General features: G+C 40.7%; 1 long non-coding RNA gene across 2 annotated transcripts in view; it reads right to left on the bottom strand.

The window, feature by feature from the left end:
* Window positions 1-12223: 12223 nt before the first annotated feature.
* LOC112585183 overlaps window positions 12224-18682 on the bottom strand; it is a 31221-nt gene continuing 24762 nt past the window's right edge. The window contains exons 1-3 of one of the 2 annotated variants that reach the window (XR_003109621.3): window positions 16244-16349; window positions 13480-13645; window positions 12224-12404 (exon numbers count right to left, since the gene is read on the bottom strand). This is a non-coding gene — a long non-coding RNA (uncharacterized LOC112585183). Of the gene's footprint in view, window positions 12405-13479; window positions 13646-16243; window positions 16350-18682 lie in introns of those variants that run through there. The other variant, XR_006551359.2, reaches the window with a different exon arrangement.

Below are 18682 nucleotides of genomic sequence, written 5' to 3' on the forward strand. Positions count from 1 at the left end.
GTAATTCACTACTTCTTCTGAGTTCTTACAGTGCTCTGTTCACACCTTTATGGAGCAGAGATTACACTGTATATTAATTATCTGTTCGCTTTTCTGTCTCCTTCACAAAAGTGAGAGCTCCTCATGGACTGTGATTACATCTTGTTAAGACAGAGAAATATAACAGTTAGGCATTTGGGTGCTCAGCTCATTCTGCCCAAATTCGAATCGCTTCTCCACCCTTTCTTGTCTTGCTTTATAAATGTGGATATGCTATTAGTTAACCTCCTTAGATTTCAGTTTCTTCCTGTAAATGAAAATAAACCTAGCTCATTTATAAGGTACTTACTATAGTGCTTGGCACATAGAGGAGCAATTAATAAATATAAGCTCTTATCCCATAACCCACAGTTTCCTGCATGCAGTAAGTATTTAATAAAGTGTGTAGAAATATGAAATGAGTAAATTATTTGACAAGAACTGCCTAGATTGGGAAATACTTTTAGCCTATTTTCCTGACCAAATTTTTTTCATGAAAAGAGAAATCCCCTTTCAGATTCCATGATGCTGGGGTGAATCATTCATTTCCCTTTGGTTTGGTGGGGAAATGATAGTCACTGTTTCTTCCTCATTCTGCGCAGAAACTGCTGGACTCAGCTGAGAACTGAAGACTAGAGAGCAATGGTCTGAGGTTCAGCTGAAAAAAACAAAAACAATCCTTGGCTTTTCAGCTCTCTGAGGGCTGCTCCTGATCATTCTCAGGAAAGAACATACTGTGGTCTGGTAAAGAGCTCGGAGTATCTGCAAGAAAGATATCGCCTGCAAGAAAGATATCGCCTGCAAGAAAGATATCGCCTGCAAGAGAAGCTATTTCTATATATCTCGATTTTGTTAAGAAACGTAGGGTGCCACCTGCTCCCAAGATGACTTACTGCTCCTCTTCTGTGCTCCCTTAATACTTAAATCACAATATTACTAACCGTGGTTGAGCACGTACTGCATGCTAGGTGCTGGGTTCTAAATACTTCACGTGTCAACTAATTAAATTCATACACAAATCTATGAGGTTGGTGTTACCCTCATTTGACAGATGAGGAGACTGATGCAACAGGTCGAATTAACTTGCTCCAAATTACACAGCAAAAAGTGGCAGAGCTAAGATTTGAACTGAGGCTGCCAGTTTCATGCATGTGAACAGTATATGAAACCACCTCCCAACCTGCTTTGTCACTTATTCCCCTGTTGCATAGAAATCTTTCAATGACATTTTCTTTTTTTCTTAATTTATTTATTTTTAATCGACGAATAATTTCTTTACAATATTGTGTTGGTTTCTGCCATACATCAATATAAATCAGCCATAGGTATACATATGTCCCCTCTCGAACCTGCCTCCCACTTCCTACCCCACCCCACCCCTCCAGGTTGTCTCAGAGCTCTGATTTGAGTTCCCTGAGTCATACAGCAAGTTCCCACTGGCTATCTATTTTATATATGGTAGTATATGTGTTTCCATGCTACTCTCTCCATTCGCCTCACACACTCCTTCCCCTTGCCGTAATCACTGAGTCCATAAGTTTGTTCTCTGTGTCTGTGAATGACAAGTTTTCTTATCTGCCTCTCTAACCCACGTGAGTCTCTTGAGGACACAGCCTATGTCCCCAATGATTGTCAAGCTCCTGCCACAGCACCTGACACATAGCAGGTATTCAATACACATTGAATAAATGAATGAACAATTAAGCACAATGAGGCAGTGCTTTAGGTAGAAAATATTTGTTGGATTTGAGTAAGGAATGGGAAGCAGAGGAATCATGCCTGACTTGGCTCCTATATCTGGTCAAGATCGCTTCAGAAGAAGCCTTAACCCTTCTAGATCCACTGGCTCTGAGATGGTGAAACCGAAGTGCCGGGGACCAGCCCCGGCTGATCCAGGGTATTCGAAGGAGAGACGGCTAGGCGAGGGTCAGGGAATAACTGCTTAATTACACTTTAATTAAGGATACAAAGAGTAATAGAATAAGGATAGCTCAGTGAGGAAATTCAGTGGAGAAAAGCGGCTGAAATAAGGATAGCTCAGTAGGAAAATTCAGTGGAGAAAAGAAGCTGAGTGGCTTGGTTTACGCGGAAAATCAATATAACCCGTGACACCAGGTTAGCTCTGACCACGGAGGCCGCAGGCGCCCTCTCGAATAGCAGAAGGTGCCCCACCTTAGACACCTTCTCGAGTGGGTCTTAGAAGCCCAGGCAAATAAATGGTCGCAGAGGACATCCGCGCTCCAGATGGACACTCAGCTGGAATTTGGGAGAGAGAGTGACATGGGGAGACCAAGTTTCAGTGAACAAGGCCCGCACTTTATTTTCCAAAGTAGTTTTTATACCTTAAGGTATGCATAGAGGATAATGGGGGAAGGGGTAGAGTCATGCAGCAAGCCAGGCTTTCTTCCTGCAAACTTATCATATGCAAAAGTTCAGGTGATTGACATCATCTTCTGGCCCGGAGGCCTGTTAACATTTTAAGAAACTTATCTTTCTCTAAAGGTGATTATTCCAAAGTCAGGCGCCAGCCTTCCAAAAAGCATTGGACAAAGCGGCATTTTACATTTCTATACACCCATTATATCAATCAATACACTGCCAAGGACACAGTAGGTAAGGAGTATGGAGACTTAGCAGCAAACATTGGCCCAACAAGTGAAAAACCCTTCACCAATACATTTTCTAATCAATCTTTTAACTACTCAAAGGAATCTGTGTTTAGGCAGTTTAGAACATCTCCTGCCTCTCACAGTTGGGAGGCTCTGAACAATCACACGTGGCCGGAAAAACCTATTCAGGCAGGCTAGAGGATTTCCAAAGGAGTTTGTAGGTTAAACACTGTCACACCCAGGAATTATTAACTGGAGCCGTAAGCTAACTCTTTTTCCAGAGAGAGGTAGTGGGGGACAGCCCCCCGTAAAGTCAGAGGTGTAGGTGAAAGCACAAAGCAGAAAGTAGGCAGACTCTGGTTTTGGGGGTAGATGCTCGAGAATTTCCAGGGGGACTCCTGAGGCTCGATCCCGCCTTTGCGTATGCCGAGCCTCCTTCCTCATGACCTTTGTCATGGGCGGAGTGCCTCACGCTGGCTCCCGGCAGTGATAGAATTCCAGTTGAGCTATTACAGATCCTCACTCAATATGCAATATGCCGGCTCCCAGCACCGAAGCCCTTCTTCCCATACCTCATACAAATCATCAGATAGGAAATATTTAACCTGCCCTCCCCTGCACCAGTTTCAGATCTCTGTAAGGAGCCTTCACTACAGGCTCTGAACGGTCCATGGCCCATTCAGTGCCTTCTGGTGGGTTCCATTTCTCCATCTGCCATAGTAACTGAGATGCCAAACATTTGCAAAACTCGTTCAAGGGAAATAGTCCTCAGTGACTGGAGACACAGTATGTCCAAGAATTGGACTTGAGAAAGTCTCTAAAGAAGCCCTTCCTCCACAGGCCTTCCTTTTGCAACGATTTTGTCCCAAGATTTAAACACATTTTCCTGCCTTTGATGGCTTCGCACCACAGATGTCGAAGGACAGAACTGGGCTCTTCTACTGAGCTACCCTGTTGGCTAAAGATTTCATTAAGAATTTGATGAAGATTCAAGATCCCAAGGTATTTTTTTTTAACAAATTAATGAAATTTTAATCTTACAGATACTGACCTGAACAAATTACAGATTTATTCAAGTGAAGAGTCGTACAGAGAAGTGAACAAGGTTTGGGAGCCAGACAGATCTGGATTTAAATCTGGCCTCTGACAGATAGCTACTGAGTATTCTCAAGATCCCAAGGTATTTTGCTAAAGAATAAAGCTTGGCTTGTTGCCAGGAAGTGGAGAGTTTGCATCAGGTTTTGCATGAACTGAAACTATGTTTTCTCAACAACCTCCCTCATTTCCCCCTGGGAGATTTTGCTGCCCCTGCTGGTTGAAGTTACATTTCTTTCCAACTTCCCATGACCATATGACTGCTAAATAGAGCTCCTTTCCTCCAAAGAACACACACACACACACACACACACATACACACACCATCATCTGTTCCAGAAAAAGCTGCATCCCAGCCTGACTCAAGTGACACTTGTAAGTAAATTGAAGAAGGCGGGTACCACATGCATCTTTGGATAACCACGGAAAACATTTCTATTATTAACATTCATAAAATTGACTTCATTTAATGAAACATTCTCAGAAAGTATCTCAGTCTTATTTAATTTGCAAAGAAAAAAGACAAATTACCAATTCACTTAAAAATGTTTTTCCCTTCTCCTCCATGGTTTATTGACATAAAAATGAAAATGACCCTTTCCATTCACCTGGTATCACCAACCTCCTTTTGCTCATCAAATATTTATTGACCCTCATTGTGCAGAGCAAAGATACTATAGTAGTTCTTACCCATTGTTCTGAATAGCCAACTTAGAGATAAAAATTAAAGATGAGTTCATATTAATAATAGATGATAACTAAAATTCAATGAAAATGTGGAACTCTAACAAGAAAATTTACAGAAAATTGGGAGACCATCTACACCAGTGGTTTTTCTAAAATTTTCTTTAGCTTCAAAAACTCTTCACATAAAAATTTAATTGGTAGCCTGCTACATCAAATGAAAGTCATTTCCTAATTGAAACAGTTGATGTCCAGAGGGGATTAGACTGGCCTGCAAGTCCAAACCAGTTCATGGAGTTCATTAGGTCTAGTCTTCTTATCTTGACACAACAGGAAAGGTTGTGTTTTCCTGTTGAATTGCAGACTTCATTATTGCAGTAAGCTGAGTCTTACAATGCTGTGAATAGGCTCTAAAGATTTTAAACCCTGCATCCTATCTCATGCATCCTGGTCTTGGCTTCAGTTGCCAATAAGCTAGCCAACCAGCACTGTTCTTCTCAGGATTTAGCATATGTATCTATGATCCAGGAAATCTTACTGGATTTAGTAGAAAATATTTATATCCTAAAGCATTTCAAATGGGACTGGAATGGAATCGAAGTGAAACGGTAGATTGCTTAGATGGCACTAGGGAAGGTGCAATATTACTATGAGTGAGGAAATACAAAGCTGTAGCCCAACCTTATACCATATTCAAACCTGGGCTCCAGAGAGATTAAGGATCTAAATGCTAACAATACAACTATACAGTTATTAAAAGAGTACGTAAGATATATTTGTGAAAGATAAAGAAAATCTTCCAAAGGAACATCCCAAAGTACAAACCATAAAGTTAAAAGCTGATGGATTTGACACCATCAAAGTTAAGGATTCCTGCTCAGTAAAAGACACAACAGCAGAGGGCAGAATGCAAAAATGTATTTGTGACATCTGCAACAGTCAAGAGATGAGTATCTAGACTATGTAAGAACTCCTACAAAATCAACAAAAAAGAAACAGAAAAACAAATAGAAAACTATTCAAAGGGTGTGAAAAGGTAATTGGTAAGAAAGAAAGACCTTAAGGAGGTAATTTAAGAATGAAAGCAAGAGATGTTAATAATCAGAAGAATGCAAGCTATAGCAATGCAGTCCCACTTTACACATACCAAAATGGCAAAATAAGAGAGGAAGATAATACCAAACGTTGGCAAAGATTTGAGCACATGGGAACAATCAGGCACTGCTGGTTTTAGTGTAAAACATACAACCTTGTGGAAAGGAATCTGGTAATGCTGAGTCAAATTAAGATCGGTGTATCCCATGACCCAAAAATCCCACTAATGGGTGTACTCAGAGAATTTCTCCCATGAGTTCATCAGGGGGATACATGAAACGATGTTAACTGTTGCATTGTTTGCAGTATCAAAATCTGTTACCTAGTATCCACAGAGGTGTTAGTCGCTCTGCCATGTCCAACTCTTTGTGACCCCAGGCTCCTCTGTCCGTGGGATTCTCCATGCAAGAATACTGCAATGGGTTGCCATTTGCTTCTCCAGAGGATCTTCCTGACCCAGGTCTCCCACATTGCAGGCAGATTCTTCACCATCTTAGCCACCAGGGGAATAGATAAGTAAAATGTAGCTAATACTCTGGACTACCAGGCCATGGTCAGGCTTCCCAGGTGACTTAATGGTAAAGAATCCACCTGCCAATGCAGAAGATGCAGTTTCCATCCCTGGGTCAGGAAAAAACCCTGGAGGAGGGCATGGCAACCCACTCCAATATTCCTGCAGGGATGATCAAATGGACAGAGGAACCTGGTCCATGGGGCTCCTAAGAGCCAGACACAACTGAGCACAAGCACAAGCCTATCCTGTGGGCAGGACACCTGGGCTCACAGTCTGATTTGGCCTCCCACTTGCCCATCACACTTGTCCAGGATGCTCTTCTATAGATCTCCTAGAACCTTAGAATTTCTAGATCTGGAATCTTAGAAAGATTTCTAAATTCTTTTCCAGCTTTGTGCTTCAAGTACTCTGTTCTTCCTTTCCAATCAATAATCTCTATAATATCATAAGCAACAATAAAATCATATCACCCATTTCAGAACATTTTTATTAACACTGAAGAATAACCTAACTTATAAGAAATGTCTTCGGCTGAAGGTGTGTTTTTATATACCTGGCTGAAAGAGTGACATCGTTTCTTTAAATGTACAGGCATTACCATCTTAACACAACTGTTACCCTTTTCGTGGATCAATGAACAAAGCAGGTTAAAAAAAAAAAGAAAGAGAAATAATATTCAGGAAGATCAGAGGTGCTATAGAAGCAAAGAGTGCTTTTTTAATAACCTGAGCCTGGTGGATGACGATGATGATGATGATATGACCGTGATGCCGGCAGTGATAATGACTACGAGAGTAACCCAGAAAACCGTCAATGCAGAAGAGTTTCAGCTTCTCTCTGAACATCTAGTCCATGGAGATAACTAGGCCTCTCTGGCTGATGACTCAAGGTTCCTTTGGCGCCCACTTTAATTTACTCTGAAACATACCCTTGAGATGAGAGATGGAAAGTATTATAAAATGAAGGTCACCTTTATAGAACTGTGGACTAGATTTACAAAACAAAATAGCAAAATGGAAAAACACACACTATCATAGAAAATCTATTCTGCATTGTGCTAGAAAAAAATCTTTTGCCCTTTTAAGAGCTCATTAGAATGCAACAGCACTCATTTCAACCAATTAATATTTTGGCTATGAATAGGAAAATATGTGTGAATGGCCAGTCCAGTACAAACTAAAACATTTGCATAACATCAGCCTTTTCTTTGGCTGTGTAATTAATCATTGGGGATTATCCATTTGTAAGCATAATTTTTCACTGTCAGGAGAAATTATGTTTTATTTATTGAAACACTCTAAATCATAATTACAGCTATCATTTATTGAGCACCAACTAAGTGCCAGGTATTCCATATGTAATTGCTATGCTCACCACAATATTACAAAGTGACTATTATTATACATGTTTTTAGGATTAGGAAACTGAATTCCGAGAGGGTGATTAACTTGTTCAAGATGATAAGTACTTCAAAGCTAAGTCTGACTGTTCACAAAGCTCATGTTCTTTTTACCATGCTATACAGCCTCCACTAAAGATTTTTTTTTTCCTGAAAATTGAGACCCTGTTATTGACAGCTAATGTTTATTGTGTGCTTATTATACACCACTGCACATACAACTTTACATACATTGCCCCATTCAGTTAACCAAATATCCCACTGAAACGTGGATACTCATATGTATTTGAGGTTATAAGAAAACTGGTATGTAAAGAAAGTACCTAGTCCAATATGGCATGCCCAGAAAACAGTGGAATCTGGATTCAAGGTCTCAGTATCAGTCATATTTTTCTTAATTTTATTTTTTAAATTACATGTAACAAAACTGACCTTGGTGTACAGTTCCATGAATTCTAACATATGAATACATTCCTATCACCACTATTATGACTGGTATACAGAACAGTTCCATTGCCCTGAAAAACTCCCTCATGTTCGCAGCCACACCTTCGTCCCTCACCAACCTCTGCACTTCCTGACCTGGTCTCGGTCACTATAGTCTTGTCTTTTTGAGAATGTGATGTAAATGAAATCATGCAACATAGAACCTTTCAAAGAGGCATCTCTCAGTATAATGCCTTTGAGTTCTATCCATGTTTCCCTTTCTGTTCCTTTTTACTGCTGAATCGTTTTCCATCATATGGATGTCCTGCATTTGTTTATCCATTCATCTGTTGAAAGTAATTTGGATTGTTTTCGGTTGGATGTGGTTATGAGTAAAGTTGCTCTAAACATTTATGTACAGGTTTTCACGTGAGCATAAGTTTTCATCTTCTCAGAGTAAACACGTAGGAGTGGGCTGTTGAGTCATATGGCAAGTGTTTGCTTAATATTATAAGAAACTGCCAAACTGTTTTCCAAAATGGCTGTATAATTTTTGCCTCCTCTGCAAAAGTGCAAGAGAATTTTGGTTTTTCCACAAACTCATCAAGACTTGGTAAAGTTAGTCATTGATTTTCTAAATTTTTAAAATTTTAGCCATTCTCATAGGTGTACGATGGTAACTCATGGTGGTTTAAGTTTCATTTTCCTATTGTATCCTTTTATGTGCTTATTTGTCACTCTTATTTCCTCTCTAGCAAATTGGTTCAATATTTTTGCCCATTTTTTAAATTAAATTGTTTATTTTCTTAAAATTGAGTTTACATAATAGAAATAAGAGTATTTTGTCAGGAATAAGATTTACAAATATTTTTATTCAATCAAATGGGACTTACAAGTATTTTCATTTATTCATTTGCTTTTCATTATCTTAATAGTGTCTTTCACCAAGTATGAGCTTTTAATTTTTATGAAGTCCAATTTACGTAATATATCAATTTTTTATGGATCAGGTATTTGGTGTCATGTTGAAGACCTCTCCGACTGAGGGACAGGGTAAGAGAGAAAGAGAGAGAGACAAGAATATGCTAGTATTGGCTTTGCTGCTGCTGCTGCTGCTAAGTCGCTTCAGTCGTGTCCGACTCTGTGCGACCCCATAGACGGCAGCCCACCAGGCTCCCCCATCCCTGGGATTCTCCAGGCAATAACACTGGAGTGGGTTGCCATTTCCTTCTCCAATGCATGAAAGTGAAAAGTGAAAGTGAAGTCGCTCAGTCGTGTCCGACCCTCAGCGACTCCATGGACTGCAGCCTACCAGGCTCCTCCGTCCATGGGATTTTCCAGGCAAGAGTACTAGAATGGGGTGCCATTGGCTTTGAGGATGGAGTAAAGGGTCCGGAGCCAAGGAATCTTCTGGAAGCTGAACAAGGCATGGAAATACTTTCTCCCCTTGAACTTCCAGAAGGATTGCAGCCCTACTAACACCCTGATTTTAGCCCAACAAAACCCAGATTTCTGATCTCCAGAAACATTAAGATAAAAAATTTGTGTTATTTTCAACAACACAAAAAAGACTCTACTAACTCCAGGTCAGAAACATATATGTATCTATGACTTCTCCTAAAGGTTTTATTGTTCTGTGTTTTACATTTAGCTCTATGACTCATTTTGAGTTTTCTTTCATAGAAGGTATGAGATTTAGGTAAAAATTCATGTTTTGGTTCATGGATATCCAATCATGTCAACATCATTTGTTGAAAAGACCATTCTTTCTTCACTGAATTGCCTTAGGAACTTTGCCAAAATCAACTGACCATATCTGTATGGGTGTTTCTGGGCTCTCTTGTCTGTTCCACTGATCAATGTGCCTATCCTGTCACCAGTATGTACCACACTGTCTCGATGACTACAGTTTTACGGTAAATCTTTAAATCTGGAGCTGTGTGTGATTCTTCAACCAGTTCCTATTCTGAGACAACAAGCTACAAGGCACAGGTAGATCAGCCTCTGTGCCCTCTTTTTCCTTTACTGCTTGAAAGGTATTAATAACATATTTTTTGGTGTACAAAGGGGTAGAAAAGCAATGTAACTGACCTACTTTCTACTTCAAGAGAGAGAAGAAAGGCTATCATTTGCAGCTTTTTCTCTGCCTGAGCCACCTGGAAATATCTGCTACACATACTTATTATTGATATATAGTATACATTCATGCCATATAGTTTTTTTCATTTTTATTTATTTCTTTTGGCTGTGCGGGGTCTTCGTTACTGGACACAGACTTTAGTTGCAGGGAGCAGATGCTACTCTCCAGTTGCAGTGCACAGGCTTCTCCTCACAGTGGCTTCTCTTGTGGAGCATGGGCTCTGGGGCACATGGGCTCAGTAGCTTCAGTTCCCAGACTCTGGAGCACAGGCTCAATAAGTTATGGTACATGGGCTTAGTTGCTCTGCGGCATGGGGGATCTTCCCGGATCAGGGATCAAACATGAGTCTTCTGCATTGATAGGTGGATTCTTTACCACTGAGCCACCAGAGAAGCCCCCGTATACTTACTGAGCGTGCTGTGTTGGGCCCCATTATAGGCTCTGAGGAAGAACAGGAGAATAGAATACACATGGTTCTTTCCCCTGTGAGGTTTATGCCTCATGGTGAACAAATAACAACTAAACACAGAAACAAAACTGGATAGCTATCCTCCAGAGAACTGCAGTTGGGTAATATGCAATAGAGTGACTCAGGGATCTTAGCCCACATGGCCAGGGAATGCTTCTCTGAAGGGATCTGGGTGACGACAAGAAATTGGATGAGTGAACGTCAAGGGAATGAGTGTTCTGGGCTGTAAGTCTGTAGAGCCTTAGGTGAAGCCAAGCTTGAAACATTTAAGAAACAACAACAACAACAAAAAAACTGATATAGCTAGAGAAGAGTGAGCCAGGAGAGCAGTATAAAATAAGGACTGAGAGATAACAGGAGCAGGTTGAAGAAGTTTTGTAATGGAGATGAGAAGTTGGATTTAACTCTTAAGTGCCTAAGGAAGCCATTAGAGAGTTTAAACCAACATGGGCCATGTGACCAAAGACAGACCAGGGCTCCCAGACAAGTAAATGGGTCCCATCTCCAAAGAAAGAAGCTTCCTGTTCACATTAACCCATTCTCTGACAAGAGTGATGTACATGAGATTCTAAAGAAGTCAAGGTCAAGGTTTGGGTCCTTGTAATTAGCACTTCACCTTTTCCTAGCCTGCACTCCAAAAGGCCTTAGAGGAGAGGGGAGAAGCCGGTCTCATTGCCTTACTGAATTAGTGGCATGCTGAGGACTTACTGAAAAGGAGATTGGTCCCCAAGTCGGGGAGAGGTGTCTGCCATGTCACAGCCCCACAGAAGTAGAAACAGAGATCCCTGCGCATAGGTAAAGCAAATTGTTTCATCACAACTACTGCCTCTTGGTTTCCAGTCTTTATAAACAGTGAATTATAGGAAAGTGGCTTAAAACTATAATACAAAAAATAAAAGTCCCGCTTGGAAGGCTTTCCCATCTAGGAGAAGCACTGGATCGAATTTCTCAGCAGAAATGTGTGCAGAGTCTCCAAGAGACTGTATCCAATCCATTTATTTAAATTCCACTTTGGATAAATAACCACCTTTGGGGAAACATAAGCATAGCACCTCTTCCCCATTATAGAGTCACAATTCCAGCTCCATAGCATCCCTCTACCACCAGGGGGTATATATAATTTTTATGGAGTTATAATCTATGTGATGCCTGTTTCTTAGTGCTGTTTTTGGTTACTATTATTTCACATACAGTTCTCCATGTAGCATCTAAATAGTTTCCATTTTCAGTACACAGTGATACATAGTGTTATGATAGATAAAAATAGCTCATGCTTACAAAATAATTACTATATGTCAGACACAGTTCTGAGCACATTATCTATTTTTACTCATTAAATGTTTCTTCCCTATAACCATATATAGCTAGGTACCATCTGCCTTTGTTTGGCTTCAGAGGAAAGAAAGTGGAGGGACCTCCCTGGTTGTCCAGTGATTAAGGATCCACCTACCAATGCAGGAGACATGGGTTTAATCCCTGGTCCAGGAACTAAGATCACATACGTTGAGGGCAACTAAGCCCATGCACCACAACCACTGAGCCTGTGGTCTAGAGCCTGGGGGCCACGACTACTGAGCCCATGTGCCGAAACTACTGAAGCCCTTGCACCCTACAGCCTGTGCTCTGCAACAAGAGCATCCGCCACAGTGAGAAGCCCACGCACCACAACGAGTAGCCCCTACTCACTGCAACTAGAGAAAGCCCTTGCACAGCAATGAAGACCAGCTCAGCCAAAAATAAATAAAAAATTTTTTTAAAAAGTGGAGTCCACAGCCAAGAGTACCATGAATTGCTTTATTCAGGGTTCAACCTCAAGGAAGCAGGCAATAGTAAAACGAGGCAAGGAAGTGGGGAAAGTCCATTTGAAGGTGCGTTATCCAGCTGGTAACCATCAAATGTGATCAATTGCTCCATCTCATGAGACTATCCCCTCTGGAGACCATCCTGCAAGAAAGCTGTAAAAACTCATCTCAAATAGTTATATAAGGGGAGGAAAGAGGAACTGTTTATCCACGAGTTCCCATCTGCTCCATGAGATCTTTTATTCCGACACACTTTGGACTTAGCACATATCACACCTGAGTATCAGCAGGGAAGCCTCAGGGTTGGTGACAAGAGGCAGGCGTCAGGGCTAGAGGCGAAGTACCCTATAGTGTGCCTGCACAAGGTCACAGAGTCAGTCAGAGCCCACGTAAACTGGGTGTGGCAGCAATAGTGGAAATATACAAAAGATTCTCTTAGCACACTGGCTTGGCTGATAGAACACAAAAATTAAGTACCTGCTGTAAACCACTTAGCTAGTAACTGGTAGAGCCACAGTCTGATGCCAGGAAGGCAGGCTCTTAACAATATGCTAAACTAGCTCTTTGATTGGAGGAGATCTGGGTTGTATTTATCTTTTCACTAAACTACTTCAGAACAGGAATCTTATGCTTGGGCAGGAATCTTAGATTCCAACCCTGGCTCAGAAACTTGGAAAATCATTTCTCTGTGGCTCTCCATTTGTTCATATGCTTTTGAAAAAGCTCAGGTGATAAGATCTTAAAGGTCTCAAATTCTGAATCACACCCTTCTAAAAGTCTTTGAACAGAACTACAAATCCTTAGGATGTAAGGATTAGACTACTGAGTCACAGGGTAGGGCTGTGTTTATGACTCGTGGTTTAAATTAGCATATTGCCTTTGAAAAGAAACTTACCAGTTTAATGCAATTACTATGTCTTCCATGGATGAATGTGTCTCTTTCCTTGCCTGATCATTAATTGAGATAAAATAAAATTATATATAAAATATTGAATTTTTGTTGACTCAATGGATGTAAAGTAGTGTCATGAGTTTGCTTTGTTTTCTATTTTTCCAGTGACTAAATAAGCCAAACATCTCTGCAAGTGTTTGTCATGTCATTTCCTCTTGTGTTAATTTACTTTTAGCAAGTCATTTCCCCTCTCTGGGGAATCAGCCTTAACATCTCTCACATGAAAAGGTCGACTGAGATCTCTAAGGTTGTTCTAAGAATTAAGTGAGACAGTACCTACTAAAGTTCTATTTCAATTCTCCAAACAAATCAGGAAAGGCCTTTCCATCTTCAGCATTTATACACGTGTAGAAACCTGTGAACAGGGTCCTTGACCAAACTCTAAGACATGTCTTGGTCAACCAAATCTCTTCTTTCTGGCTGGTTCATATTTTAGTTCTTCCTAAAAGAAAGAGAGAATAACTTAAACAACCAGCATGGTGATTTTTTTCCCCTCAAATCCAAACAATTTGTAATATTAATGTGTGATGAAAACACACATCAAATGCCTTTCTCAAGGCAGTGGTTATCTCTATTGGCTGGCACATCTAGTTTTTCTCTAAGTTCACAGCTTCTGAAACACTTGACACATTTGTTCTGAACTTGTGGTGACCTACCTATTCCAAGTTTCATTATTGTAGCAGCTGAGATTAAAATGGTCAAAGCAAAGAAGTCATTGTTGTCATTCTTTGAAGATTTAAAAGAAATAGGACAGCACTCTCAGACATTAGGGGAGTCAGAACCTGGGGACTGGGAATCTGCAAGCAGATGATCACACTTCCATCTAGGAACAGATTTTTAGAAAAGAAAATAGGAGCTGATTCTTGAAGAGCCCCAGGCTCCTTTTTCGAAGCCTCTTCGTCCACCCTGCCATGCTCCTCCTTTTCACTTTTCTATCCTGTGAAAATCTTTCTTTAGAACTCAATTAGGAGGCAGGAAAGATGGGTTCAAATCCATTTCTGCCACTTGATAGCCCTGTGGATTTTAGTACGTCTGTTCTCTCTGCTGAGGGTCAACTTTTTCATCTGCTACAGTCCCTTTATTGATTATCATGATCTTTATGAATTAGTATGTAAGATTCTTGAATTAGATGCAATGCTTTGTTTACCTCTGTGCCCCCAACAAAGGCCCATCGTGGAATTTTTCATAGAAAGGTGCTCTCTTCTTGTTAGTATATTGAAAGTGAAAGTCACTCAGTCATCTCTGACTCTTTGCACCTCCATGGACTATACAGTCCATGGAATTCTCCAGGCCAGAATAATGAAGTGGGTAGACTTTCTCGTCTCCAGGGGATCTTCCCAACCCAGGAATTGAACCGGGGTCTCCTGTATTGCAGGGAGATTCTTTACCAGCTGAGCCACAAGGGAAGCCCAAGAGTACTGGAGTGGGTAGCCTATCACTTCTCTAGAGGATCTTCCCAACCCAGGAATTGAACGAGGGTCTCCTGCATTGCAGGCAGATTCTTTACTAACTGAACTATCAGGAAACCCTGTTTATAAATCTTTCCTTGACCCTGAGGTGATCTCTATTATTCTAAGTTTTACCAGGTGGATTAGTTTCTGGGAGCTGCTGTAACAAATTGCCACACACTTGTTGGCTTAAAACAACAGAAATGTATTATCTCATGGGCTAGGGGCTAGAAGTCCAAAATCAAGGTGTTCACAGAGCACTGTTCTCTAAAAGGTTTAGGGAAGGCTCCTTCCTTGCCTCCTCCTAGCTACTATTGGTTGCTAGCAGGCCTCAGTGTTCTTTGGCATGCAACAATATCATCTTAACTTCTGTGTCCATCATTACATGGCCTTCTTACCTGTGGGTCTGTCTTTTCATGTCTCCAAATCTCTCTTGTCCTTGCAAGGGCAGCAGTCATTGGATTTAGGACCCTGCCTAATCCAGTTATGACCTCATTATAACTTGATTATATCTGCAAAGACCTTATTCCAAATAAGTTCACAATTATGGTTTCCATGTGGATGTGACTTTTGGAGAAGCACTATTAAACCCAGCATCCCAGGACATCTCTGTATCCTTACTCGTCCCATCCCATAGTTTTGGACTTGTCTCCTTGCTTCCTCATGAAGAATCCTTCTTTGTAATGACCCCACTCACTGGGGTCATGATAATCATATTCATTGTTCTCCTTTATAATAGCCTGTCCCTTCTTCTCTCCATGTTTCACTGGAGCTTGCTGTCAGACTAACCTCATGGAAAGGACAGTTTAGTTATCTTCATTTCCTTGCTCAAAATCTTTCTGATGGTTTCCTTTACCTATAGCTCAGGAGCTGCCCTTCTTCAGGAGGGCATTCACAGACTTTACCACCCGATGCCAACTCTCCTGTCTAGTCATAACATCACAACTCTCCCCCACGCACAACACAGATTGTCTTTTAGCTCTGTTATCTACCCTTTTCCTCATCATCATGCCTTCCTCTCCATCTGAAAGCTGTTTTCTTGATCACAAGATGGATTATTCCCATCACTCTTGAAAAGCTACCTCTTCTCCAACCAATATCCCCACCTCACACCTAGTCAGCATCCTGCTCCAAACCCCAATACTATTTTGTACTTCAGTTGACATTTCATCCTTACATTATTGGTCATCATGCTATTTCTCTTTTGATTAAAACATGAGCTCTTAAGAGCAGGAACTCTTCCTTATTCCCTCCGTTTCTGGTTCTTAGGAGATGGTACATTTTGAAGAGATGAAGGAAAGATTCTACAGTAATAATTTTCAGAAGCTGCTTTAGGGGGTTGTGTAAATATTCTGTATTTAATTGATAGTCAAGCTGATAAAAAATTAAAATGCTAATTTTACTCCTAATTTCAGATTTTCATATTTATAAAAATAGCTTACTTCTTTATACTAAGCAAATGTAGCACATTTGATCTTACCATGTAAACATACATTAATAAAGTGTGTTTCTACTTTCCAAGTAGGTTCTGGGTAAGTTTTTTGCATTTAAAAAATTATGAAAACCACTATAGCAGTGGGGTTATGTATCACCTTTGGGAGATGAGGTACTTGCATTTCCTCTTGCTAAGCCACTTCAGTCGTGTCCGACTCTGTGCAACCCCATAGACGGCAGCCCACCAGGCTCCGCTGTCCCTGGGATTCTCCAGGCAAGAACACTGGAGTAGGTTGCCATTTCCTTCTCCAATGCATGAAAGTAAAAAGTGAAAGTGAAGTCACTCAGTTGTGTCCGACTCTTCGAGACCCCATGGACTGCAGCCCACCAGGCTCCTCCATCCATGGGATTTTCCAGGCAAGAGTACTGGAGTGGGGTGCCATTGCCTTCTCCTCTTAGATACTCTTATTCCCAGGAGCCTTGATGATGGCTGAGATTTTTTTTAATCCTGTGTGTGGAATTAAAGGGGAGGGATGCTATAAGGCCAGAGCAGAAAGGTAGTAGACTTTGGAGTCACAAAGACCATGACCAGTCTGCCATTTATTAACTGTGTGAGTCGGGGAAACTACTTAATATCCTCAAACCTGTTTTTTTTGTCTCCCCCCCCCCCTCTTTAACATAGAAATGAGCTCTAACTCATAGGGTTGTTGAGAGGATTAAATAATAGACCTAAAATGAATAACATATGAGACACGTAATAAATGACATCTACCTTAATTATAAAGGTTAGTTCTGGTGAGAGTTATCCTTTTTTCCCCTTGCCTGGTGAAATGCAGCTGTAATTCTAACAGCTGCTGAGAGAATAGATGAGAAGGGCCTTAACCTCTAAATTGCCCCAAGGGAGAGTTGGCTAATGAAAAGCCACAGGAGTGAATTATCTGCTGACTACACTCTTTTGCTGAGGTACAAAATTACTTTTGTATAGATATCCAGTTTGCTAATTATCTTTTAAAAATCAAATGAGAGCTCTTTCTAAAGTCCTGGTACTGACCAAGAAAATGTATTAAAGGAAAAGTATCAGATTTTGCCCAGGTATCAAGAAACACTCATTTTGAAATAAAATAAGGACTTGAATACTTAACATTTGGTCTGATTATGGAGTAGATCAAATATTGTCTTGATGTGGTCCCCTTCTTTAAGAGTTGAGTGGAGAAAAATTGAGAGATGACTCTGAGAAATGGAAAAACCACATTCTGAATTAATTTGGATCTTAAAAGGAAACCAGACTGATTTCTTCTCTTCCTAGCTGGGTTTCAAATGATTTTTTTCTCCTTTCATGAGGCTGCCCTTTGCTACTCTTCTGTTGGCATCAACGCATGTGGTTGTAGGAGCCAAGAGTCTGTGTAAGCATGCTCTTCTCTTTTCTGTAAAGATTTGACTCATTGGCCCCAGGCTCTTACTCACACAGCTGGCAATATTCACATGCCTATGGACTTTCACTTTTCTTTCCCATTTGATCTTTTTGTTAGTTTGTTTTAATTTTTATTGGAGTATAGTTGCTTTACAATGTTGTGTTAGTTTCCACTGAACAGCAAAGTAAATCATATATATATATATACACACACACATATATAGGTATGTGTATATATAAACATCTATTTCTGCTTTATTGACTATGCCAAAGCCTTTGACTGCATGGATCACAATAAACTGTGGAAAATTCTGAAAGAGATGGGAATACCAGACCACCTGATCTGCCTCTTCAGAAATTTGTATGCAGGTCAGGAAGCAACAGTTAGAACTGCACATGGAACAACAGACTGGTTCCAAATAGGAAAAGGAGTTTGTCAAGGCTGTATATTGTCACCCTGCTTATTTAACTGATATGCAGAGTACATCATGAGAAATGCTGGGCTGGAAGAAGCACAAGCTGGAATCAAGATTGCCGGGAGAAATAACAATAACCTCAGATATGCAGATGACACCACCCTTATGGCAGAAAGTGAAGAGGAACTAAAAAGCCTCTTGATGAAAGTGAAAGAGGAGAGTGAAAAAATTGGCTTAAAGCTCAACATTCAGAAAACAAAGATCATGGCATCTGGTCCCATCACTTCATGGCAAATAGATGGGGAAACAGTGGAAACAGTGTCAGACTTTATTTTGGGGGGCTCCAAAATCACTGCAGATGGTGACTGCAGCCATGAAACTAAAAGACGCTTACTCCTTGGAAGGAAAGTTATGACCAACCTACATAGCATATTCAAAAGCGGAGACATTACTTTGCCAACAAAGGTTCATCTAGTCAAGGCTATGGTTTTTCCTGTGGTCATGTATGGATGTGAGAATTGGACTGTGAAGAAGGCTGAGTGCCGAAGAATTGATGCTTTTGAACTGTGGTGTTGGAGAAGACTCTTGAGAGTCCCCTGGACTGCAAGGAGATCCAACCAGTCCATTCTGAAGGAGATCAGCCCTGGGATTTATTTGGAAGGAATGATGCTAAGGCTGAAACTCCAGTACTTTGGCCACCTCATGCAAAGAGTTGACTCATTGGAAAAGAGTCTGATGCTGGGAGGGATTGGGGGCAAGAGGAGAAGGGG

Source organism: Bubalus bubalis, chromosome 1 (assembly GCF_019923935.1).
Source record: "Bubalus bubalis isolate 160015118507 breed Murrah chromosome 1, NDDB_SH_1, whole genome shotgun sequence".
NCBI classification, from domain to species: Eukaryota; Metazoa; Chordata; class Mammalia; order Artiodactyla; family Bovidae; genus Bubalus; species Bubalus bubalis.